The sequence below is a fragment of the Chelonia mydas genome, chromosome 1, assembly GCF_015237465.2.
Source record: "Chelonia mydas isolate rCheMyd1 chromosome 1, rCheMyd1.pri.v2, whole genome shotgun sequence".
Classification (NCBI taxonomy): domain Eukaryota; kingdom Metazoa; phylum Chordata; order Testudines; family Cheloniidae; genus Chelonia; species Chelonia mydas.
Window position 1 is genome coordinate 53,218,384 of NC_057849.1, and position 25,313 is coordinate 53,243,696.

The 25,313-nt window shown below is 41.8% G+C and overlaps 1 long non-coding RNA gene across 1 annotated transcript; it reads left to right on the forward strand.

Moving 5' to 3' along the window:
• The first annotated feature begins 269 nt into the window (after positions 1 to 269).
• LOC122463326 lies at positions 270 to 22,275 on the forward strand. Its single transcript, XR_006286585.1, has 3 exons — positions 270 to 857; positions 5,474 to 5,525; positions 19,245 to 22,275. It is a non-coding gene; the product is annotated as an uncharacterized LOC122463326 (long non-coding RNA).
• The last annotated feature ends 3,038 nt before the right edge of the window (positions 22,276 to 25,313 follow it).

Here is a 25,313-nt window from a genome sequence, read left to right on the forward strand (position 1 = left end):
AGGCAGTAGCTAGGGAAATGGAAGAATTCTTCTGTCAACCTAGCACGGTCTACGCGGGGGGGTTAGATTGCATTTTTCACACCCCTGAGTGACATATCTGGGTTGACCTAACTCTTTAGGCCTGTAAAATGGTAATGAGATACGGTGTTCACCCCACACTCGCCCTGAAATGGTTAATGTAGGCCAAGAAGAGGGCCAGTTAACCAGACTGGCCACAGCTGAAGGGAATCAGGTGGCTTAAGTAATCCCCTGACTGAATGAGGGAGCCCAGGTGTGGAGGAACAAGCTGGGCTGGGTTTATAAAGGCAGGAAGCTGCTAGGATAGGGAACTGCAGGGAAGTAGTCTGAAGTCACTCCCTGGCTGAAGGGAAGTATGTTTGGGACTATAGAGTTTAGTCTATAGTTACTCCCTGGGAGGAGGGAGTTTGGGGGTGGGAGAGCTAGAAAGGTAGGAAAGGCTCAGGGGAAGAACAGCAAGGTATAGGATAGTGTAGACCTTGGCCACTGAACAGAGGGTCCCTGAGCTGGAACCTGCAGTAGAGGGCAGCCCAGGTTCCCTGCCAGCCACTGGGAAAGTGGCACTTACTGGACAGCAAATGGGAAGACTGCCTGAGCCCATTTGTGAGGAAAGACTCTGATACCCTGGAAGGGGAAAACATGTACAGTGACCTGGCTGGAGGGCCAAGTCATGAAGAGGAAGCTGCAGCTCCTGGAGCAAGAGGGGCTGCAGGGTGACAGAGAATGCTGGGTGGAGAGACTGTCAGAGGAGGGTGCAGCACCTGGAAGGAGCTAATCCCCAGAATACCCAGAAGCAGGCGCCTAGCAGTGAGTGGACCCTGTGACATTCTGATTCACAGGTACGTCCATGGATCCTGGAAAAGGGAGTCTTTAGTTTCTCTTGTGTCTCTGGAGGCAGACCAGTCCTGTGAGTCCTACATAAAACTCACTGTCTGTTACGCAGGAGTGGGAATTCATGAGTAGTTATTTATTGCTTTGAATTGACTGTAGCAAAGCGACCACATCCTGATTTTTTGATATTTGTATCTTCATTATTTTCAGTGATAATATTGTACAGCTAGATTAATACAATAGCACAATGCACTTATACTTTTTATCCAAGGATTTCAAAGCTTTTTTTCTAAATATTCGTTATGCCTCACAATGTGGGGAGGGATAGCTCAGTGGTTTGAGCACTGGCCTGCTAAACGCAGGGTAGTGAGTTCAATCCTTGAGGGGGCCATTTAGGGATCTGGGGCAAAAATTGGGGATTGGTCCTGCTTTGAGCAGGGGGTTGGACTAGATGACCTCCTGAAGTCCCTTCCAACCCTGATATTCTATGATTCACTCTATGATACAAGACTCGTTTCAGGTCTTCATAAGACTGCCTGTCACTGTGGCAGCGACCATGAGATTATCAGTGCAAAACCTCATTCCATGAATATGTGTGTGTGGATGATGCGAATCTCACGTTTATCAACAGGAGTATATATTTTCCAGCAGTTTTGTGTTTCAACTTCAACCAGGTTAATGACTGTGGTTTCCCTGCCATTTTTCATGACATGATTTAAAACTTTAAGATACTATTACTAGTTTGTTTCTGCCATATTGTCTATTGTTTGGGTTGACAGTATGTTGTTCTCTGTGCAGAATGGGAATTGTTTCTGCAGGAGACCACAGTTTGATGAATCACCGAAAAGAGCGATTCTCACACACTTTCTCCTTACCGATCTTCACAACATTTTTTAATTGCCTTAGGTCCTGATCCTGCAAGATTTAGGCATATACTTACCTTTGTGCAGTCTGAGTCACCTTATTTACTTCAGTGGGACTACTTACATACAGTGTGTAAAGTTAAACATGTGTGAAAGTCTTTGCTGATTCAGGGCCTATGTTTAAAAATTCAAGTTCACTCTTTAAAGGTTAATTCGTCTTACCTTAATTAAGGAAACTGGAAAATACCAACTCCTGGCATCAAAGGACATTCATGACCAATCTCTTTTTTGAATAGAGAAAATATATATTATTTAGTTGCTGAAATAATGCAGTGTACTTTAGAGACGCTCGTTAATATGTGGGCTAATTAACTAGTCATGGGTTTGTTTCACATCATTGAAAAGAAATCAAACACTGTACAAAAAAGCAACTTTAAAACGACATAATTAAAGGAACTTGCCAGGGAAAGGTCAACTATTGTCTAGCTTTTTCAGGTGCTAGACAACTAGTTGAGAAGTAACCTTGGTTGAGCTTGTTTGGATAATACTTGTATTCATATAGAAAGGGAACTGAAAATGGTACAGGAATATACTGGGATATTAATTCTTTCTCGAGTCATGGGTTTGCTTTTTTGGGAACTGCCTCACTGAAAAAAGAAATTTGAATGATACATTTTCTCATGTGCTTTTCACAGCTGTGGATTTAACAGCACAGCATTTCATTGAGCTAAGGGAAGGATCTTTGTGTCAACAGCTACCTAAGTGTTATTGAGTGTGTACTCCTCCAGGGTTATCCAGACAGCAGTAATGGAATAAGAACATTCAAAAGCACCTTTAACTGAGAAGTAGATGTGCAGCTATAGGTGCTGGAACTAGGGGTGCTTGGGGTGCAGCAGCACCCCTTGACTTAACGTGGTTTCCATCATATCCAGGGTCTACAGTTTTGTTCAATCGCTTTCAGCATCCCCACTATAAAAATTGTTCCAGAACCCCTGCATGCAGCTGAGCAGTCCAAGGGTTACAGTGCCCCACCTAAAATTTTGACCTAGAACTATCATTGATTTTACCATAATATAAGTATTTCTCTACTGCGTCCAGTGAAAGAATTCAGCACCTTTAGGTTGTCAGAATAGTTCCTAGCATGACAACAAGTAAATGAATTACAGAAATCAGAGACAAAATATTTACCCTGTCAATAGTTTTTCCCCTGTGCAAGATTGTCTCCTATCATATATTGACTAGTGCTTTGTTCATGTTTAGTAAATATTCTATTGGATATGTTTGTACAAATGTCTCATACAGACTAGCTTTCAGTGTATTTGAATGAAACAATTAAAGTACTGTTCTACTTCTCTCTACCTCAGAAAGGCAATTATCCTGTTTTAACACTTCCCAAAGAAACTGCAAGAAACATATTTAAAACTAATAAAAGGAAAGAGTTTCCTTACAGAATTAGCCCATGGAATGCACTGCTGAAAAACAACGATCTTAAGAGGATTTCATTATTTATATGAATATTATTATTAATTGTTTATTTGTTTCTGGTTGAACCCAAAAGGCATTTTTTCAGTGAAAACAGGCATATTCCTTGTTTGAGGCATTTAGAATCTAAAAGACAAAATAAACATACAAATAATCATAGGATAAAGGAAAGAGGTATAAAAGTGGTCATAGTGATAGCTGGCCATATTAGGTAATATATAAAACACAATGAATTATTTTGTCAGGTTATCCCCAAATACCCATAGCCTAGGCTTAATCCTTGACTAATGTTGCATGGGTCTTATGCTGGAATGAGATCTTCAAGAGAATAAAAACAAGAGTAGTAGTTTTATAAACAAGTTCAGAAGACATGTGACAGTGGAGTGGAAGAAGACATGGAAATGTTTGTGGGAGCACCCAGCATTATTGGTAGAGTGAAGATGTTGGGGTTGATATGAAAAGTCACGAGTGGATAGACAGGGATGAATTACACAGGGCTATAGAGAACAAGAAGGTTGAATTTAATGCTGTGGAAGAGGGAACCAGAGGACAGATTCAAAGAAGATGATGACATGGTCAAATTGTCAAACTAGGAAGATGACCTTGGTGGCAGCATTCTGTAGGGACTAGAGGGGGTAGCATGGATGTCAGGGAGGCAAGATAAGAGGAAGTTACATTAATCAAAATGGGAGATGGCAGGTTTTGGCAGTATGGATAGAGGTAAACTGACAGATCTTGTAAATGTTAGGCCTCAGTTGGAGTACTGTCCAGTTTTGGTCACCAATGTATAGAAAGGATATAGAGAAACTGGAAAGGATCCAGAGGCAAGTGACAAAGACGATCAAAGGGATGGAATGCAAGTCATACGAGCAAAGGCTAAACTAAATCTTTAGTTTAGAAAACTAAGCCAAATGTTTACTTCAGAAAAGAATTGATCAAGGGGGGACATGATAGCAGTCTTCAAAGACATGAAAGGCTGCCATAAAAGAGATGGAGAAAAGTTTTTCCTCTCTAGCCACAGATGGCTGGACAAGAGGCAATGGCTTGAAAGCACAGCATAGCAGATTTGGCTAAATCTCAGGAAAACCTTCTATCTGTGAGGACAAATGAGCTGACTGTCTAGGGAGGTTGCAGAGGTTCCTTCGCTGGAGGTTTTCAAAAGGAGGCTGGATAGCCATCTGTCCTGGATGGTTTGGACACAACAAATCCTGCATCTTGGCAAGGGGTTAGACTAGATGACCTTTGTAGTCCCTTCTAACCTTATGGCTCTATGATTCTATGTTTTGGAGGAAGCCGTGGCACAGTGCAGATACGGCTTGGATTTGTGGAGCAAGAGAGGAGGTAGAGTTAAAGATGATTCCCATTTATGGGGATGGGTGACAGGAAGGTTGATGGTATTGTGCACATTGACGGAGAATTGGAGAAGAAAAGGAGTTTAGTTGGGCCATATTAAGCTTGGGTTGATGGCAAGATATCCAGGAGGTGAGCAACCACATCTTGATGCCATAAATACCATTCTCAAAATAGCAAATAAGCATTGTTTGGATTGAAATGGCATGCTCTTCTACTGGCACAGTTGGTACTACCCCAGGGCAGAACTTTGCTTATCGGGCACAAGCTAGTCTTTAGATTGTAATGTAACCCCTCCCCACATTGCAGTTTGTCAGCTCCTGGGCCAACTTTGTAATCAGTGTTTCAAAGGGGAAAATGCAAATTGAGGACTATTTCCCACTTCATTTTTCAATCACATACAGAGCACTTTAAAAAAAGAAATGGCTTTCCGGCTAATGTACCTATATATGTGGAAAGCCTTAGGAATCCTGTAGCTGGCCTGTTTTGAGAATACACCTATTGTGTATTAAGTGTAAAAATTTCATTTCTATTACTCCTTCTTCCACAGCGAGACTTTGCATTCCACTTGCATTGTTGTCACGTCTGGTACATTTTGCCATGGGCCATCGTTATGTTGCTAAGAAACTCAGCTTACCGCAGTGTTCAGGACTCAGCACGCTTCACGGGTCTGTTAGGAATAGATCTTTTACAGGGATTATCTGCTTGATATAAGTGACGCTGTATGTTTATCCAGCATTTGCTATCACTACCGTCATACAGTGCTTTGAGGTATAAATTCACCAGAATACTGGATTTGGTGAAAGGAACTGGGGATTTCCCTGTTCTGTCAATAGTGGAATCACCTGTAGAGAAATTTAAGTTTTCTTATGTTAGTAAGAATAAGACTAATCATAAAGATAACGACAATAATGGCTCTGCTTTTACAGGTTGTCTCACTGGAGAGCCTAATTTTAGTTCACCTGTGAATTCATTCTAGAGGTTAGTGAATTCCTAATATTCAGTACTTTCCATGTGCTTTTACTAAAAGGATTGGTGTTTGTTTGGGTGTGGGTACAGGGTTTTTGTTTTGTTTTAAGTATTTAGGGTGGGAATCAAGTGTGTCTGAACATAAAAAGTTTGACTCATGGTATATGATTGCTGCTATTATTATAAGAATAATTATTATAATGTATAACAGCAAAATTATATATATTGACATAGCACCTTTTGTCCCAAAGCATGTTACTGACTATTCACTAGATTCTGGGTGGCCTGTTCAGGTGGTATATGGGGGAAAGAGCTCTTCATTGCAGCCTTTGCAGAATCTCGTCTGAATGCTGACAGTAGCACTCCTTGAGTGCCAGAAAGGCTGCCTAGCAGACTTATCAATGCTTCACATCCAAAAGGTGGCTAGATGTGTTGGAATGGCCAAGTTCTGGCCAGATAGCACGTGCTAGGATAGGGAGGTATTAACTGAGAGTCAGATATGCACTACAGTGCTCTTTTCAGAAGTAGGCGTCAGGAGTATTATACTGCCTGTTTCTGTCCTGTACCGGCAGAATACCTCAAACACCTCAGTGAAAACAGCTTGCCACTTCCCTCCCACAGACTGTCAACACTGGGACAAATCAAACCAGACAATCTTTGTGTAGCTCCTGGGGGAACGGGGTTCGCCAGAAACTACATACATTTGCAGTATGTATTCTGCTGTACTATTTTTATGCATGTTCTATTCTCTCTGGGTGGGTGAAGTAGAAAAGGTACAAATTCTTGTTCAGGTTAACACAATTCACCAAACCTGAAGCTGAACTGTTTTGCGACACAATGCAATCTTCTTCACAACATCTGGCATATAGCAGTGCCAGCTAAGAGGAAGCTATGGTTTGGGAGCTTATCCTGAGGGGCAGATGTCAGGAGAGGGATGACTGAATTAGGAAGGGCCCTGTCCTGTGGGAGTCCATCCCCAGCATGCAGAAAGAAGGGGTGTGAGGTGGGGCTTGTACCTCGATGGCCCCTTAAGTCAAGGGGGTAGGAGGTAACCCAGCCTCTCTACGCCCAAGTCCATGTTCTAAACCCCTCAGCAGTTAGCACAGTGTGACCCAAGGCCCAGAGTCATCTACTTCCCCTTCCCTAGTGGGATAATACGGCCTAGTGGCCAGAGTCCATACGATGTGCCCCTAGGGCAGTGCGGTCCAATGGCCAGAGTTCACCTAGTTCCCCTTCCCTACTGGGGTAATGCAGCCTAGCGGCCGAAGTCCATACAACGCGCCCCTGGAGCAGCTCATCCCAATGGCCAGAGTATCTAATTCCCCTCCTCTGGTGAGGTAATGTGATCTACCGGGCAAAGTCCAACCAACTCACTGTGTGGGGCCACCCCCTTTCAAAGGTGGGTGGCTGAGGTAGAGAGACCCGGTCCCACCCCCGCTCTTTCATTGGTGAGTTCTCGTCAGCAGAGGTTTGGCAGGGATACTCCCGAAACACGCCAGCCTGAACAGTCTTTGCACCATTCCCCTTTAAGGACTCTCTGGGTCACTTCTTACCCCTTCCTCAGATTCAACCAGATCTGTAGCGTTCTCTGTTTCCCCTCTGCCATGGTGCCCAGTTCCTGAAGCCGGTCCCTCAAATGGAGGATATACTTGACCGAGCCTCTGACCCCAGTCTCCTGCTCCTCCCAAGTTTCTCTCAGGAAATTTAAGCTAAAAGACTACTGTGCAGAGTAAGCTCTTCCAATCCTAGGAATATAGGGTAAAATTCTGTCCTCATTGTAATCCGTGGGAGGTTTGCCATTGCAGTAGGGCTAGGATTTCACATGGAGACTTTAGAGATGGAAAGAGTATCCAATTCTCCTTTAGGGAATGGTCCTGAAGCTGCAGTACATTTTTTGTTTCTCTGGACTAGTTTTAAAAATCCCTAGGTGACTGGGTTTCCATCTATTGGCTGAGGAGACTATTTTATAGGCTTATAGTTCTGACAGGCTGTTTTCCCAATATTCAGGCTATATTGTATCTTAATTTGAACCCATTACTCTTGTCTAGAATCCTGTGTACTACACAAGATAATTCCTGTCCCCTTTGTGTTAATACATCTCAAATACTCATCCCTCAGTTGTCCCTTAGATAAGATACATACTTAGGACTTTATTTACCTCTAATCATTCCCTCCCGACCCCTTTGTTGAGGTTTCAGGCAATACCAACAAATTTGTCTCAATCTTTCTGCTAAAGTAGTGCCTGGGATTGAACACAACAGGCTAGATTCTTAGCTGGTGTAAATTAGCACACCTCCATTGACTTTTGACCCTATACTATTTAATATTTTTATCAGTGACCCAGAAGAGAACATAAAACTATCACTGATAAAGCTTGCAGATGACAAAGATTGGGAGAGTGGTAAATAACAAAGGGGACAGATCAGTGATACAGAGCAATCTGGAGTACTTGGAAAACTGGGCACAAGCAAACGATATGCATTTGAATACAGCTAAATATAAATGTGTACACCTACATGGACCACACTTATAAGATGGGGGACACTGTCTGGGAAACAGTAACTGAAATAGATTTTGTGGGTTGTGGTGGATAATCACCTGAACATGAGCTCCCGGGGTGGTGATGTGGTAAAATGGGCTAATGTGATCCTAGGACGTATAAAGAGTGGAATCTCGAGTAGGAGTAGAGAGGTTATTTTACTGCTGTATTTGGCACTGGTGCAATTGCTGCTGAAAGACTGTGTCCATGTCTGGTCTTAACAATTCAAGAAAGATGTTGATAAATTGGAGAAGGTTCAGAGAAGGGCTGCACAAGTCATTAAAGGATTAGGGAAAAAAATGCCTTATACTGATAGACTCAAGGAGCTCCATCTGTTTAGTTTAACAAAGAGAAGGATAAGGGGTGACTTGATCACACTGTATTCTTACACAAGGAACAAAAATTGGATAACTGGCTCTTCACTCTAGCAGACAAAAGTATAACACAGTCTAATGGCTGGACGCTGAAGCTAGATAAATTCAGACTGGAAATAAGGTATAAATTTTTAACAGAAAGGGTAGTTAACCACTGGAACAATTTACCAAGAGTCAGGTGGATTCTCCATCACTAGGAATTTTTAAATCAAAATGTGCATTAATTCAAAAGGAATAATTTTGAGGAAATTTTCTGGCCTGTGTTACATAGGAGGCCAGACTAGGAGATCACAGTGCTCCCTTCTGGCCTTGGAATCTATTGACATTAGTGAAGCCATGCCTATTTACATGAGGGATCAGGCCCAAGTTACGGGTGAAGTCTTTCAGAGTAACAGCCGTGTTAGTCTGTATTCGCAAAAAGGGAGTACTTGTGGCACCTTAGAGACTAACCAATTTATTTGAGCATAAGCTTTCGTGAGCTACAGCTCACTTCATCGGATGCATACTGTGGAAAGTGTAGAAGATCTTATTATATACACACAAAGCATGAAAAAATACCTCCTCCCACCCCACTCTCCTGCTGGTAATAGCTTATCCAAAGTGACCACTCTCCTTACATTGTGTATGATAATCAAGGTGGGCCATTTCCAGCACAAATCCAGGGTTTAACAAGCATGTCTGGGGGGGGTGTAGGAAAAAACAAGGGGAAATAGGCTACCTTGCATCATGACTAAGCCACTCCCAGTCTCTATTCAAGCCTAAGTTAATTGTATCCAATTTGCAAATGAATTCCAATTCAGCAGTTTCTCGCTGGAGTTTGGATTTGAAGTCTTTTTTGTTGTAAAATAGCGAATTTCATGTCTGTAATCGCGTGACCAGAGATTGAAGTGTTCTCTGACTGGTTTATGAATGTTATAATTCTTGACATCTGATTTGTGTCCATTTATTCTTTTACGTAGAGACTGTCCAGTTTGACCAATGTACATGGCAGAGGGGCATTGCTGGCACATGATGGCATATATCACATTGGTGGATGTGCAGGTGAACAAGCCTCTGATAGTGTGGCTGATGTTGTTAGGCCCTGTGATGGTGTCCCCTGAATAGATATGTGGGCACAGTTGGCAACGGGCTTTGTTGCAAGGATAGGTTCCTGGGTTAGTGGTTCTGTTGTGTGGTGTGTGGTTGCTGGTGAGTATTTGCTTCAGGTTGGGGGGCTGTCTGTAGGCAAGGACTGGCCTGTCTCCCAAGTTTGTGAGAGTGTTGGGTCATCCTTCAAGATAGGTTGTAGACCCTTAATAATGCGTTTGGAAGAACTTCCACTGACTTCAGTGGGGACGGGATGTTACCTGGTGTTGTGGCAGTACAGCCATAAAAAGAGCAGAGTCTAGTTTCTCTGACATATGATACTTGGGCAATATGGAGCCCATTGCAGACATATCATGTTCTAAACTCATATCTAATTTGCTGTCCACAATCACTACTAAGTCTTTTTCAGCAGTACTGCTTTGCAGGCTTCTTTATCCTCCTGAATATATGGGTTTTAGCTTATTAGTGTTGAATTCAAAACAGTAGAATTATACCTTTCCATGTTCTTTTGTTTAATAAATCCTTTTCATTTGAAAAATAGTTTACTGGATCTGCTTTGGCAAATGTCTAATATCTTCTATTTGAGACTAAGAATGGCATGTGATTCCACTGAAAATCACCATGGGAACCTTTCATCTTCAAATCTCCTGTGACAGAATCATTTACTCTTAACCACCATGATATAACAAAATATTGCTAAATCCTAAGCAACATAAAATTTCCTTCCATTATGTTACAATACAAAATTCAGTTGTGATTTTAAAAAATAATAAATCACAGTAAGTCTATGGGATTGCATAAGGAGAAGATAGAAGTACAATACTGAAAACGTCATTTAAATAACAGAAAAGGAAGAAATCCGATTAAAATATAAAATTTATAAATACAGCTTTGAATGTACCATAGCCAGCTGCCACCCATGGAGTGAGTAGTCAACCCATTCCCTGAATTTGCCCAACTCTTTTAAAAATGGATATCTGCCAAAATATTTGAAATGCATACAAGCAAATGAATCTACAAAAGAAAATTATTTTCAGAAGCCCCTGGTACTTATGCATTCAGCATCATCTCTATTTAATGAATAGATATGATAAATTATGCCAAGTTGTTAAGATTACAGTTTAAACTCTGCTTGAAATGCTTTTAGCTGCACATGTCCGCTTCCCCTTTTGTGTGCCTGCATGTCTACGTACATCACATCTATTAAGCCAAATCCCCCTTTCACTTGCTGCTGATAACCTCACTATAGTCAATGGGGTTTGTGAGTGTAAATGTGAATTTGACCCATTAGATTTTAGTACTCATTCTGGGCCTTATTCTCCATTGCCTTGCACTTTGTATTGTCACTTACATATGTATAGGGCCCTACCAAATTCACTGCCATGAAAAATGCATCATGGACCGTGAAATCTGGTCCTCCCCCACCATGAAATCTGGTGTCTTGTGTGCTTTTATCCTATACTATACAGATTTAATGGGGGAGACCCACATTTCTCAAATTGGGGTCCTGACCCAAAAGGGAGTTGCGGGGGGGGGTCACAAGGTTATTTTAGGGGGGTCGCAGTATTGCCACCCTTACTTTTGTGCTGCCTTCAGAGCGGGGCAGCCAGAGAGCCATGGCTGTTGGCCAGGCGCCCAGCTCTGAAGGCAGCAATGCAGAAGTAAGGATGGCAATACCACTTCTGCGCTGCTGCCTTGAGAGCTGGGGCAGTCAGAGAATGGCGGCTGCTGACTGAGGGCCCAGCTCTGCAGCCAGCAGCACAGAAGTAAGGATGGCCATACCATACCGGGCCCTCCTTCCTTCTGCGCTGCTGGTGCCGGCGTCTCTGCCTTCAGAGCTGGGCTCCCAGCCAGCAACCACCACTCTCCAGCTGCCCAGCTCTGAGGGCAGCGCTGCCACCAGCAGTTGCACAGAAGTAAGGGGAGCAGTACCGCAACTCGCCCTACAATAAACTTGCAATCCCCCCACCACAACTCCTTTTTGGGTCAGGACCCCTACAATTACAACACCGTGACATTTCAGATTTAAATAATTGAAATAATGAAATTTACTGTTTTTTAAAATCCTCTGACCATGAAATTGACCAAAATGGACCGTGAATTTGTTAGGGGCCTACATATGTACAAGGTGATTGCAAGGCCTTAACAAGTTAGAATCATGGCTCCCAGATCCAAGTGGTAGCCTTTTACCGCTGCTTCACACAGCTATGACTGCACAAGATGCAAGGCAGTGAAGAAGCAGGCCCCCTAACATGCAATCAGACAGCTGCCTTCCAAACAGATGTGCTGCTGAAACATCGTAAAGCACAACTGTGAATTATTATACATTTGTGAGCTCTCTTAGGGTTATTCTGTTTTACTGTATATCATATATCCTTAGTCCGAAGTATTTAGAAGTTCTCTACACTATTCATGTTCTGAAGGCTGACAGATTCAATCTGAAAACTAGTGGTTGGCTACAATTCACAACTTTCATCACACAGCAATGTGTCCCTCTCTATAAATATAATAGATCTGACGACAGGCTTGTAAATAGGGAAATATAGCAGTTAGTGTCATTCAGGATTCAATGTGTAAAATACTATTACATCCTTGCTACTGCATTCAGTAATGTCTGTGAAAATTCAGTTGTAAAAATGCCTCCATCTTAAAAGTCATTTGCCCATTAAGAGAGTGCTCCGACACAACTCTGAAATCACCTCTAAGTTCATGAGTTGAGTAACTCTGAACCGTGAAAAAGATATGGTCCAGATAAAAAGAACAGGAGTACTTGTGGCACCTTAGAGACTAACAAATTTATTTGAGCATAAGCTTTCGTGAGCTGTAGCTCACTTCATCGGATGCCTGCAGTGGGAAATACAGTGGGGAGATTTTATATACACAGAGAACATGAAACAATGGGTCATGTTCTCTGTGTATATAAAATCTCCCCACTATATTTCCCACTGAATGCATCTGATGAAGTGAGCTGCAGCTCACGAAAGCTTATGCTCAAATACATTTGTTAGCTCTAAGATGCCACAAGTACTCCTTTTCTTTTTGTGAATACAGACTAACACGGCTGCTACTCTGAAAAATGGTCCAGATAGTGGCCCAGTCCCCCAAGTCTGGAGGGCAGCGTGTGGGTTCCCTTTCTTTCAGTCCCTTGCTTAATTCAGTAGACCAGACTGCCACTCCTGCTATTGACCTGCCCCACCTTGGCACTAACAGTCACATAGATTGTTCAGCAGAGGCCCTGACTCAGGTAGGCAGCTTGGCTTGCTCCTAGCAACATCAGCAGTAGCCTGAGCAGCACTGCCTCTAAAGGCCATTCAAGCTGTGAACTCGGAGTCTTCCCAAGCGTCAGGGAACTTACAGCCATGGTTCTCCAGGATCCAAAGGCCAGTCCTGGATAGCTGGGATGGGACAGCTGTATGTATAACTCTTCATCTTTAGGAAAAGTAGGAAAGGAATCCCCAGCCCTACAGATTGGTTTGCCCCAGTTTACATTTTCAGGGCTATCTTCTCAGGAAAAGGGTGAGGGATTATTTTTTTAATGAATGCAGAGCAAAATCTCAGCTTTTGGGGGGCTTCCAAATGAGAGGGTGCTCATGGCTGAAGGCTTTGTTAGTCTGCAAATACTGGCTAGGTCCACACGGGTCTCTCCATATAGAATGCCCTCCCTGAACTACACCATAAGGCAGTGGTGGGCAACCCACAGCCCGCTAGTGGATCATCCTTGTGGGTTGCAAGCAGCCCACAGGTTGCCCACCACTGCCATAAAATTATTATCTTCTCTTCCTTCAAATCCTTTCTCAAGACTCACTCCTTGTGTGATGCCTACAAGTTGTTCAGTTTGAGGGGCAGTCAGTGTCAGTCAATATTTTATTTAGTCTTAGTTTTTTTCAGTTGATTCAGAATGATCAAATTGTGCACAAAGAAATGTTCAGAGCAGTGTAGGGGAATTAGACACACTGTTCTGTGAACTTTAATGGAAGGTGTGCACTGCTTTAAAATCTCAGCCATTGTTAGCCTCTTTAACTATCTGATCTTATTACTGTTGTTTTGTATTCCCCGCCCCCTTCTACTTCTTGTTTGTCACAACCACTTGTTGCATCTTGTCATAGATTCCCCAAAACTGCAGTGTGTTGTGCAGGGCTAGACTGCTGTCTCGGCACAGAACATCTTTGACTTCCATAGCACTACCCATGGGCTCAGTAGTCTTCTCATGCAATATATGTTGCTGTGTTGGGGGGGGTTATTGTAGCCTTCTTGGGCCAGAAGCTGTCTCTGTAAGTTTGTACAGCACCCCCCAAAATGGGATTCAGATTCTGACTGGGGCCTTTTGGCACCATAATAATAATTCTGAAATGAAGAGAAAATTCACAGAATTTAACAAATTTGTTGCAGTTTTGTTTTGCATGATTTAATACATCTCTAACTTTTCCTTTTGGTGACCTTTCTGTAAAATGGCTATTTTTCTTTACTTTAGAGGTAACACCCTTTTATGGCTTCTGTTCATCACCAAAATATGCTCAGCTCACATTTTACTAGACAAACTCAGGGAGGCATTTTTTCAAAATGTCATTCCTGTAATCCATCTATGAGTTAATGCCAGACTGGTTTCATGATTACCCCTAGATGCTTTGTAACCTAAAACAACATTGACCTTGCCCATACACCTACTTGATCAATTTTTTCTGTCATCTGAAGTGATGATTCATCATTTTGAAAGTGTAGTTGGAAAATTACAGCATAACACTTGAAACAATGGGGTTCTGGCTATAGAAAAAAGCTCTCTTTTTCTTTCCTCTTGAAGCATGCCAGTGAAATGCAAGACAAATCCTGACATCTATAGCTATGTGTCTTAAAAAATAGACAACTCTAGAGCAATATTAGTGACCTTCAGGATCTGGATTCTTTTAGAGGATGAAGTCTGAACACAGAGAATATTCCTACATGATTTTAAAATAGATTTGTTCCAATATCTAATAGTGTTAATGGGATGGAACTGAGAATGTCCAGCTGTGCATATAAATAGGCTTTAATAGTATCACAGATGAGACCCTGAGCAGGGAACACTGCTAAACAAAAGTGGAGTTTACAAAGACTTCTCTCCTATGAGTTTCTTTAGAGATAGAGAAGTAGGATTCAAGCTGATTAGAGGTTTGTCCCTGGCATCCAGCATGAACTCAAAACCACAGGTGTTCTCTCAGTCACAGCAAATACAGCTTCAGAGTTCTACGACTTAGGACATTGCAGAAAAGAAGAAAATAGATGTCAGTAACAGAATTGCATGATGCCAGAGCTAATATGACTCCATATTTTGGGCCCAGTACCTTATGCATTACTCAGAGATAGCCCCTATTGACAGGCTAAGATGCATGGCTAGAAAGGGTTAAACATTCTGCAAAATAAATGACTCAAATTCAACCCTTAAAGACATGTGGGGAGGTAATGTTTGTGTTTTTGTGTATTTACATATGAGTAGGTTCAACAATATAATCAACAGTCCCTGCCTATGCTGTATTCTGATCATTCAGAGATCAAAAGAACATCCCAACACTTAAATGAATGGTAAACATGGGATATCTCTGTATTCATCTCTCTTTGAAATGTATAGTGAATGGTGGAGGAACAGGCAATTGTCCTATGTTAATTCGTATAGCTAAGTACCAGTGATAGACTGCCTTATGTTAATCTGTGTGAATAATTAACGACAACGCTTCAGAAATAAGGGCCTATTGTTCCTTGAGGGACTCCAGCTTGTCAAAAAAAGACCTGAAATTGTATAAAAGATCCTTGGACCTGATCCTTTTTATCTCAGATCTGCTTGACACTTCATTGGGGAAGCTTAAGCCACCAGATTGGGATCCCAGTGCTGACTGTCCCCGCTGAATGATATTGGACATTGGACTATAACCTATGAACTATATCTGAAAGAATTCTTTGCAGCTACAAAGCTCACCTTCTCTGCTGTGTATCAGAACCTCAATAATTGAATTCACGTCTGTACATATATTGATCTTTTAATCATATTCTCTCTTTGGTTTTGTAATAAATTTTAGTTTAGTTAATAAGAATTGGCTGTAAGCATGTATTTGGGTAAGATCTGGAATATTCATTAACCCTGGAGGTAATGTGTCTGATCCTTAGGGATTGGTAGAACCTTTTCTTTTATATGATGAAATAAGATTTACAAGAATCTTCATCCAGGTACCCAAGTCAAATATGATGGAGGCCTGAGGTTGGGAACTGTGTTATTGACTCCTGAATAACCAGTGAGGTAATTAAGAAGCTGTTTTATGCTGGCTTGGTAAATCTAAGTATTGGACTATCCACCAGCTTTCGGGTTTGTCTGCCCCATGCTTTGCAGTTCGCCCTAACTGAGTGACCTCAGCTGGCCCCCACTGGGACCCTGGTCACACAGGCCTAGGAATTTTGCTGAATTAGGAAGTGCAGAATTGGCTTCCTTATCAGCAGGGATCCTAGTTTTCCATGATTAAAAAAAAATAAACACCAATAAAAAAACACACAGAAATCCATGGTTTTTCCACAATTGAAATGAAATGCTGAACTTTAGTTTCCTAGCCACGATATATATAGGTATCAGTTGTAAATATATCAATAAAACATTATGTTCAAGTTTCAAGCTGACAGTTGGAGCCCCCACCAACCAGAGCTGATAGGTAGAACCCCACTCATTCTCCTGATTATCTGATCTGGCCCCAGACCCAAATTTCAGGAATCCACCATATACATTTTTTTTCACAAAATGTAAAAACTAAAGATTCTCTGTAAAAAACATACTGTGGTGTTCAGGATTTCTAGGATCCCTGCTTATCAGTAGGTGTTTAGCGTTTCCTTGAACTTATTGTCTCAACCCTGCATAACAGCTCCACACTGAGGCAGCCCTAGGAAGGATTTTTAACTCAGTCCCAGTTCCTTGCTTCCTGTGCTCCTCTTGCTCCAGAAGCAATGCGGGAAATAAGTTACAGCAGCTATTGAAAGGCTACAGTTTACTCCCCCTCTCATGGCTAGCCAGCTCCTCTGGTGAGTGAGTAGGTGCTCCACCCACTCTCAAGCCCTCAGACCACCTACTTGTGCACAGTGGCAGGAGAGGAGGGTTTGCATCCTGCACCAACCCTGGACCCAAGATCTAGGTAGGCTGAGCAAAGGGATGGGGTGTGACATTATTGACATAAATTGTGACCGTATAGATCATTGTTGTAACCACTGTTATATATTTGCAGCAAATATTAGACACCTCACAACAAACTGTGTACATGACAAGGTTATGATTTGCGGGTTATGATTATGCTATCTGGATGCATGTGTCATTTTTGTATTTAAAGTTATAAAGTTGACTCTATACTGTCTGTATTTCAAACTTGTGCTATGCTTCTGGGTGACTTCCCAGACAATGTGGCATCAGCACTGCCTAGCCTGCTTGATGGCCCATTAAGGACCATCAGCTATACAACTGACCCATTGAGAGAAGGCAGATACACCTTGTGACTCAGCAAGGCATGCAGGGACATGCCTATGGACCAAACCTGAAGGTTTTTCCATGCCATGTGCTGGGTGGCTTGTGGTTGCAACTAAGAAAGCACAAGCCACATGGTAAAAGGACTATAAAAGGCAGCGGAGCATCTCCATTTTGTCTTCAATCCTGCTTCTGACCTCTGGAGGAACTGTGCCTGAAACTGAAGCTCTGAATAAAGGACTGAACGATCCATCCAAGCTGGGATGTTTGTACTCCAGACTTGATTTGAGCCTACAGTTTATTCCATCATGACTACAAGTCTGAACCAAGAACTTTGCCATTATTTTCCCTTCAACCAATTTTAGCTCTCACTTATATTTCTTTCTATAAACAAACCTTTAGATTTTAGATTCTAAAGGATTGGCAACAGTGTGATTTGTGGGTAAGATCTGACTTGTATATTGACCTGGATCTGGGGCTTGGCCCTTTGGGATCGGGAGAACCTTTTTTGTTTTACTGGGGTATTAGTTTTCATAACCATTCATCCCCATAACAAGTGGCACTGGTGGTAATACTGGGAAACTGGAGTGTCTAAGAGAATTGCTTGTAAGACTTATGATTAGCCAGTGAGGTAAAACCAAAGTCCTGTCTGTTTGGCTTGTTTGGTGTGCCTTAATAGTAAAGGAAACCCAGCCTTGGGCTGTAACTGCCCTGCTCTAAGCAATTTGTCCTGAATTGATACTCATCCAGAACTTTCCCAGATGGAAACACTGTTTTTTTTCTACAGCATTCTCTGCTAAAAGATTTTGATGCAGTTAAAAAGAGCTCCAGACTAATTGCTAACTACATGTTGCAAATCATGATATATTTGTCATCAGCATCAAAATTGCTATCAAAACTGTCAGTCAAAGAGCAATCAGGAGCCTGTTAATAGTCCCTACTGTTAGGGTGTAAGAAAATGAAAAGAGTTTATTGGTAATATCTAAGATGTTCAAAAGCATCTGATTGGCTTGATATATTATGTTGTATCTTACACTAAGGGCCATAAAACTTTGTTACGATGGGAAACAAGAAGCACAGTTTATTTTATGTTAATGTAGTAAAATGAAAGGAGCTGGATCCAGGGCCTAATAAGACATGCTGCAATGCAGAGATTTACAAAGATTATTTTTTTTCAAGCATCCACTGAGCTTTTAAAAATGTGCATATCAAATGCTAAAGGAAAACCTGATTTCCTCACTTCCTGGAAACTGTTACTTGCCAAACTCCGACAACAAATCTTGCAATAAATCCTACTTTCCATTAGTGTGTCATCCTACACTTTTGCCATAGAACCATTATTTCTGGAAGAAATGCTCCAGGGTGCCAGTGACAGATTGAGTCGTGGGAAGTGTAATGAGTTCAAAAGATTATGTTGAGATGTGCCAGACAGACATGAACTTTTGGGGAATCCCTGGAGTGGTTAACGCAGATTCCACTACTCTGGTTATGCAGCCCAAGCCCAAACATCTACACCACAATCTTATAGCCCCAGCCCAAGTTGGATGACACAGGCCAGCCACGGGTGTTTAATTGCTGCATAGTCATACCCAGTTTGGTGTAGAGATACTGCAAGCTTAAGCCCCCAGTCTGGGGGAGGAGAGCCACAGGTCTCTGCCTGAGAGAAGTAATGCTGGAAATCTTAAGGGGATGCCCTGGAGGAAGATCCAGGGAGGAGGGATTAAAGGTTCAGTTAACCCTGAAACAGTGACACTGTCATAACCTGTTGAGACCTTGCGGGCAGGTATGAAATTAGTCAATGCATTGGCTGTAATTTTAATTCATACTTTGGTTTCCTAGTTGCAAGGTGTTTCCTCCCTTTCCCACTCCAAAAGTCCTCTTCTTCCATGAGTTAACCAAGAAGACACACATCTTTTAAGTAACTCGCATCTACTCTGTCATTAGCCTGCTGGTACATGTATCTAGTAGCAGTGGTGTGCAGCCTGAGACGAGAAGAAAGGCCAAGAATCCTTTAAACTAGCTAAGTAACATTCCCTTACCTATCAGCATTCCAAAAGCTCTATTGCCTCTCTCCAACGCTAACAGAATGACTAGCACCAACATTATGTTGCCACTGACTGATCTACACTGATCATTTGGGGAATCTGTACCGCTTCTGAACTCTAGTTGATCCTATGAAGTTGTTCTAATAAAATTGCTGTACTTTTGAATATTATGTGGATGCCATCCTTGTAGACAAGGGCTGAGTCCTATCCTTCCTATTCCAGGTACAATGCGGGAGTCATTAGAATTCAATTGACCCCTATGAAGATGGAAACAACTGAATTACAAGGACTTGGCTGAGGTTCTTCAAAGCTTTCTCCAACTTCTATACCTTTGAATAAAGGTGGATCTCCAGGAAGGGATGCTAGGAGGGGAAATGGGAGAGAGTGGAAAACACCCAGGACAAAGATACCAGGTGTTGATACTAGCCTTTAAAAACCACAAAATAGAGGGAAGGCTTATAGAGCAACATGGGATGTTTTGAGCCAAAGAAAGGAAGAGATGACCAAATGTAGCAGGCAGGTTAGCTGCAGGACCAACCAAGGCCAAAGTAGGCTGACCTGGGGAGAGAAGTAGAGAAGACATTGAGAAGAAAAGCCATGTGTGCTGCAGGAGAAGGACTCTGGCTGCTTCAGAGGACTCTGCTTCCAACCCAAACAATGCTCTGGAGTGGTGAGGAAATTGAGACAGGGATGATTATTTTTGTCTAGATCTGTGTGTTCCTCGTGATTAATCCAATGGTGGTTTAGAATCCTGCACAAAGTCTGTGGGTATGTGGGCTGTGTTACAATCAGATGTCCTTGAAAAGTTTAACCTGTGATCCCAGAGCACCCACATGGCTGGAGTTCTAGGACAGGGTGTGTTTAAGCTATGGGGGACGGGATCAGCACTGGTCCTGGCATAGGCAGTTGGACTGGGAGGGCTCAGGGCTCAAAGAGGATGTTTGACAGAGGAGCTGCAACCCAAGAATGTGCCTGGACTCCGTTCAGACTGTGGAGGCTTAAAGCACACAGGGATTCAGTGTTTTCCATCCCCTCACAGCAGTCTGGTGAGTGCCTGAGAGGAGGTGTTTGACTAGACTCTGTCTTAGCACCCCTACAGGGTCCATGACACTGACAACATGACTAGCACCAACCTACTACACCAGCCACCTCCACATACCTCCTCAGCTGTGTGTGTAGAAGCCACAAAGGTGGAAATACTGGCGATGAAAGCAGCAGTAACTTATGCTGCCTAATGCATCCTAAGTCCCATCATGCTGAATGGATAACACATAGCAGTGAGGGGCTGTTCCTCAATTCTTCCTCTCTGCCCACTGTTCTCACTGAGCTACGTTTGTGCAATTAAATCATAAAGAACAGTTAAGTGGCTACACAGTGTGGGGATATGTTACCGCAATTCTGCTGGAATGACTTTGATCCCTTATGCATCACAAAAGGAAGTATCTAGACCTATGAATAAAACTGAGCACCAGGAGGCATTTTTAGTCTATCACTTCTTTGTGTTTCATAGAAAAGGTGAATAATTAAAACTAGCTAGAGAAAGGCCCTTGGAAATATACCTTTTATGGAGTGTAGAAGAGTTTGAAATAAATTATCCACTGACTGAGCAAGAGTTAAGAGAGTTTTTGGCAAGAAGCCTTCTACAAGAGGAAATTTAAATTAAAAAGCTTTTCAGTCTCACTCTCCACTTTAAAGTAGAGGTTCCCTTCACAATTGATATGGATGTGAATTTTAGCAGTGTTTGGCAAACTGAATCTAATCAAATTTAGTCCAATAAGCCAAACGAAAATACTGTACATTTTATGTCTTCCAGAATAATCAGATAAGACTCAGAAATTCTTATGCAGTAATTATTACAAATTGTGTCTGCCTCTTAGGGAATAAAAGGTGATTTTGATCATTTTGCAAGATCATTTTGCATGACCTTGCAGGCATATAGAGATTTCCTGTGCGTTTGCTAAACTCCTCTTGCATAGTTCTCTTCAGACATTCATTTCCCTTATTTCAAGTCAGTTTTACTTGAGTGTTCAAAGAAGACTTCACCTGCATTTTTGTGCATTCTGTCTGTTTAAAGAATTCCACTTGTCTCCACATATCTTGTTTACATTATTTAGAAACAAATAGACATTCCACTGTGCTTCATAATGGATTTGCTTGAAACTTGGCAGAAAATAAATTGTAAGTACTCGATTGCTAGTAATCATTTTGGAAAATATTAGTGAGAGCCAAGTTTTCTCAGAACTTGAACTAACAATATCAGAAATACTGCTGACATTGAAATACTAAAGACAGAATTATTCTTAGACAAACAAGTACTACTTTGATCTTCCTTATTTTGGCAGTAGATGCCTCAAATATCTAAATTTAATCTCTTTCTCACTGTACCCATGCAGCATAAGATGAAAGTAAAAGGACCCTTTATCTCCTGAGGATGGTGGCTGGTTGATGAGAGACCGGGGAGTTTCATATTTACTGTGATATAACCTAGTCTCCTTCTTCACAAAACAGTCAGATTACTCTAATCCAGTGGCTCTCAATTTATTACATATTGTGGGCCACATGTGCGGCCCACAATGTGTTACCTGGGCCATAGGGGCCGGGTGGCGGGGCAGCGGCAGCCCAGACCTCGACCCCAATCCTGGACCCTGGACCCCATGCCACGCAGGGTGGGCTGGCAGCTCTGACCCTGACTCCGTCTCACTCAGTGGCAGGGCAGCCCAGACCCCTATGCGCCTGGTAGCCAGGAACCTGGCGGACCCTGGCATGCCGGCCAGCCTTTATCACAGAGCTGAGCTGGGCCGCAGCTGTGTGCTAACTGGGCCGCCTGCGGCCCGCGGGCTGTGGGTTGAGAACCGCTCCTCTAATCCATCATGAACCATCCCCATATCCTGACAAAGCCAACAGCTGCTTCTGAAGTCGGACAGGTTGATTCAGTCAGGAAAGAGCACTACAAACTGAGCCTTAGCATGTCTCCTGAAAAATGGTTCCAGCTTTTGTTTGTCATAAGTGACATTGCATAGACAACTGATTCAACAAGCCAAACGGGCTATGTTTGACTATTCTCCTTTGATATTATATCAGTTTATACAAATCATATTTAGTTTTACCATTTTACAAAATGCTTTTTTCTGTTTTATTCTGACTGCACAAAGATTCTCTACATACTTTTCAAAGGAAAACAAACTAGTAAATAATACATGAATGTAACATAAGGGTCCATGAGCGAAATGTAGAGACTATTGTAGTCTAGATTAAAAATAAATAAATAAAAGCAGCATTGGGAGTGGTATCATGTTATTCTAATAAAAGAGAATCCCATAAAAAGGACACGATCTATTAAATTATAAACGTATTCGAAATCTTGGCACAACCCAGAGTTTTGCTATCACAGATCTCAAATACAGCTGAAAATATAATGCAGGAAGTCAAGCAATCAGTCAAATATGCTGAATCAAAACCATGAGACACTTTATGACAAAACAATTTTTTACCTTATGTAACTATTTAACTTATGTACTCTTTAAATAAGAATATAAGAATGGCCATACTGGCTTGGACCAAAGGTCCATCCAGTCCAGTATCCTGTCGGCCAACAGTGGCCAATGCCACGTGCCCCAGAGGGAGTGAACCTAACAGGTAATGATCAAGTGATCTCTCTCCTGCCATCCATCTCCACCTTCTGACAAACAGAGGCTAGGGACACCATTCTTTATCCATCTTGGCTAATAGCCATTAATGGACTTAACCTCCATGAATTTATCCAGTTCTCTTTTAAACCCTGTTATAGTCCTAGCCTTCACAACCTCCTCAGGCAAGGAGTTCCACAGGTTAACTGTGTGCTGTGTGAAGAAGAACTTCCTTTTATTTGTTTTAAACCTGCTGCCCATTAATTTCATTTGGTGGCCCCTAGTTCTTATATTATGGGAACAAGTAAATAACTTTTCCTTATTCACTTTCTCCACACCACTCATGATTTTATAGACCTCTATCATATCCCCCCCCCTTAGTCTCCTCTTTTCCAAGCTGAAAAGTCCTAGCCTCTTTAATCTCTCCTCATATGGGACCTGTTCCAAACCCTAATCCTTTTCGTTGTCCTTTTCTGAACCTTTTCTAATGCCAGTATATATTTTTTGAGATGAGGGGACCACATCTGTACACAGTATTCAAGATGTGGGTGTACCATGGATTTATACAAGGGCAATAAAAATATTCTCCATCTTATTCTCTATCCCTTTTTTAATGATTCCTAACATCCCGTTTGCTTTTTTGACTGCAGCTGCACACTGCGTGAACGTCTTCAGAGAACTATCCACAATGACTCCAAGATCTTTTTCCTGATTAGTTGTAGCTAAATTAGCCCCCATCATATTGTATGTATAGTTGGGGTTATTTTTTCCAGTGTGCATTACTTCACATTTATCCACATTAAATTTCATTTGCCATTTTGTTGCCCAATCACTTAGTTTTGTGAGATCTTTTTGAAGTTCTTCACAGTCTGCTTTGGACTTAACTATCTTCAGCAGTTTAGTATCATCTGCAAACTTTGCCACCTCACTGTTTCCCCCTTTCTCCAGATCATTTATGAATAAGTTGAATAGGATTGGTCCCAGGACTGACTCTTGGGGAACACCACTAGTTACCCCTCTCCATTCTGAAAATTTACCATTTATTCCTACCCTTTGTTCCCTGTCTTTCAACCAGTTCTCAATCCATGAAAGGATCTTTCCTTTTATCCCATGACAACTTAATTTACGTAAGAGCCTTTGGTGAGGGACCTTGTCAAAGGCATTCTGGAAATCTAAGTACACTATGTCCACTGGATCCCCCTTGTCCACATGTTTGTTGACCCCCTCAAAGAACTCTAATGGATTAGTAAGACATGATTTCCCATTACAGAAACTATGTTGACTTTTGCGCAACAATTTATGTTCTTCTGTGTGTCTGACAATTTTATTCTTTACTATTGTTTCAGCTAATTTGCCCGGTACTGACGTTAGACTTACCGGTCTGTAATTGCCAGGATCACCTCTAGAGCCCTTTTTAAATATTGGCATTACGTTAGCTATCTTCCAGTCATTGGGTACAGTAGCTGATTTAAAGGACAGGTTACAAACCAGAGTTAATAGTTCCACAATTTCACATTTGAGTTCTTTCAGAACTCGGGTGAATGCCATCTGGTCCCGGTGACTTGTTACTGTTAAGTTTCTCAATTAATTCCAAAACCTCCTCTAGTGACACTTCAATCTGTGACAATTCCTCAGATTTGTCACCTACAAAAGACGGCTCAGGTTTGGGAATCTCCCTAACATCCTCAGCCGTGAAGATTGAAGCAAACAATTCATTTAGTTTCTCTGCAATGATTTTATCGTCTTTAAGTGCTCCTTTTGTATCTCGATCGTCCAGGGGCCTCACTGGTTGTTTAGCAGGCTTTCTGCTTCTGATGTACTTAAACATTTTGTTGTTACCTTTTGAGTTTTTGGTTAGAGGTTCTTCAAACTCCTTTTTGGCTTTTATTACATTTTTACACTTAATTTGGCAGTGTTTATGCTCCTTTCTATTTACCTCACTAGGATTTGACTTCCACTTTTAAAAGATGCCTTTTTATCTCTCACTGCTTCTTTTATATGGTTGTTAAGCCACGGTGGTTCTTTTTTAGTTCTTTTACTGTGTTTTTTAATTTGGGGTATGCATTTAAATTGAGCCTCTATTATGGTGTCTTTGAGAAGTGTCCATGCAGCTTGCAGGGATTTCACTCTAGTCACTGTACCTTTTAATTTCTGTTTAACTAACCTCCTCATTTTTCCATAGTTCCCCTTTCTGAAATTAAATACCCCAGTGTTGGACTGTTGAGGTGTTCTTCCCACCACAGGAATGTTAAATGTTGTTATATTATGGTCACTATTTCCAAGCCGTCCTGTTATAGTTACTTCTTGAACCAGATCCTGCGTTCCACTCAGGACTAAATTGAGAGTTGCCTCTCCCCTTGGGCCACTATTACATCAATTGTAGAACAAGGTGAATTATATTCAGATCATCATTTTTCCATTATGTACCTGCAACCCCATTGTGAATCAACTGGAGTTCAAATAAAGTTTGATCAAGGAGGGTGAGGTAATATTTTGTATTGAATCAACTTCTGTTGGGGAGAGAGAAAAGCTTTTGAGCTTACACAGAGCAATCTCTCACCAACAGGAGCTGATCCAATAAACGATATTACCTTACCTCCATTTGTCTATCTAATATCCTGGGACTGACAAAGCTACAACAATACTGCATACAACACAAGTTTGA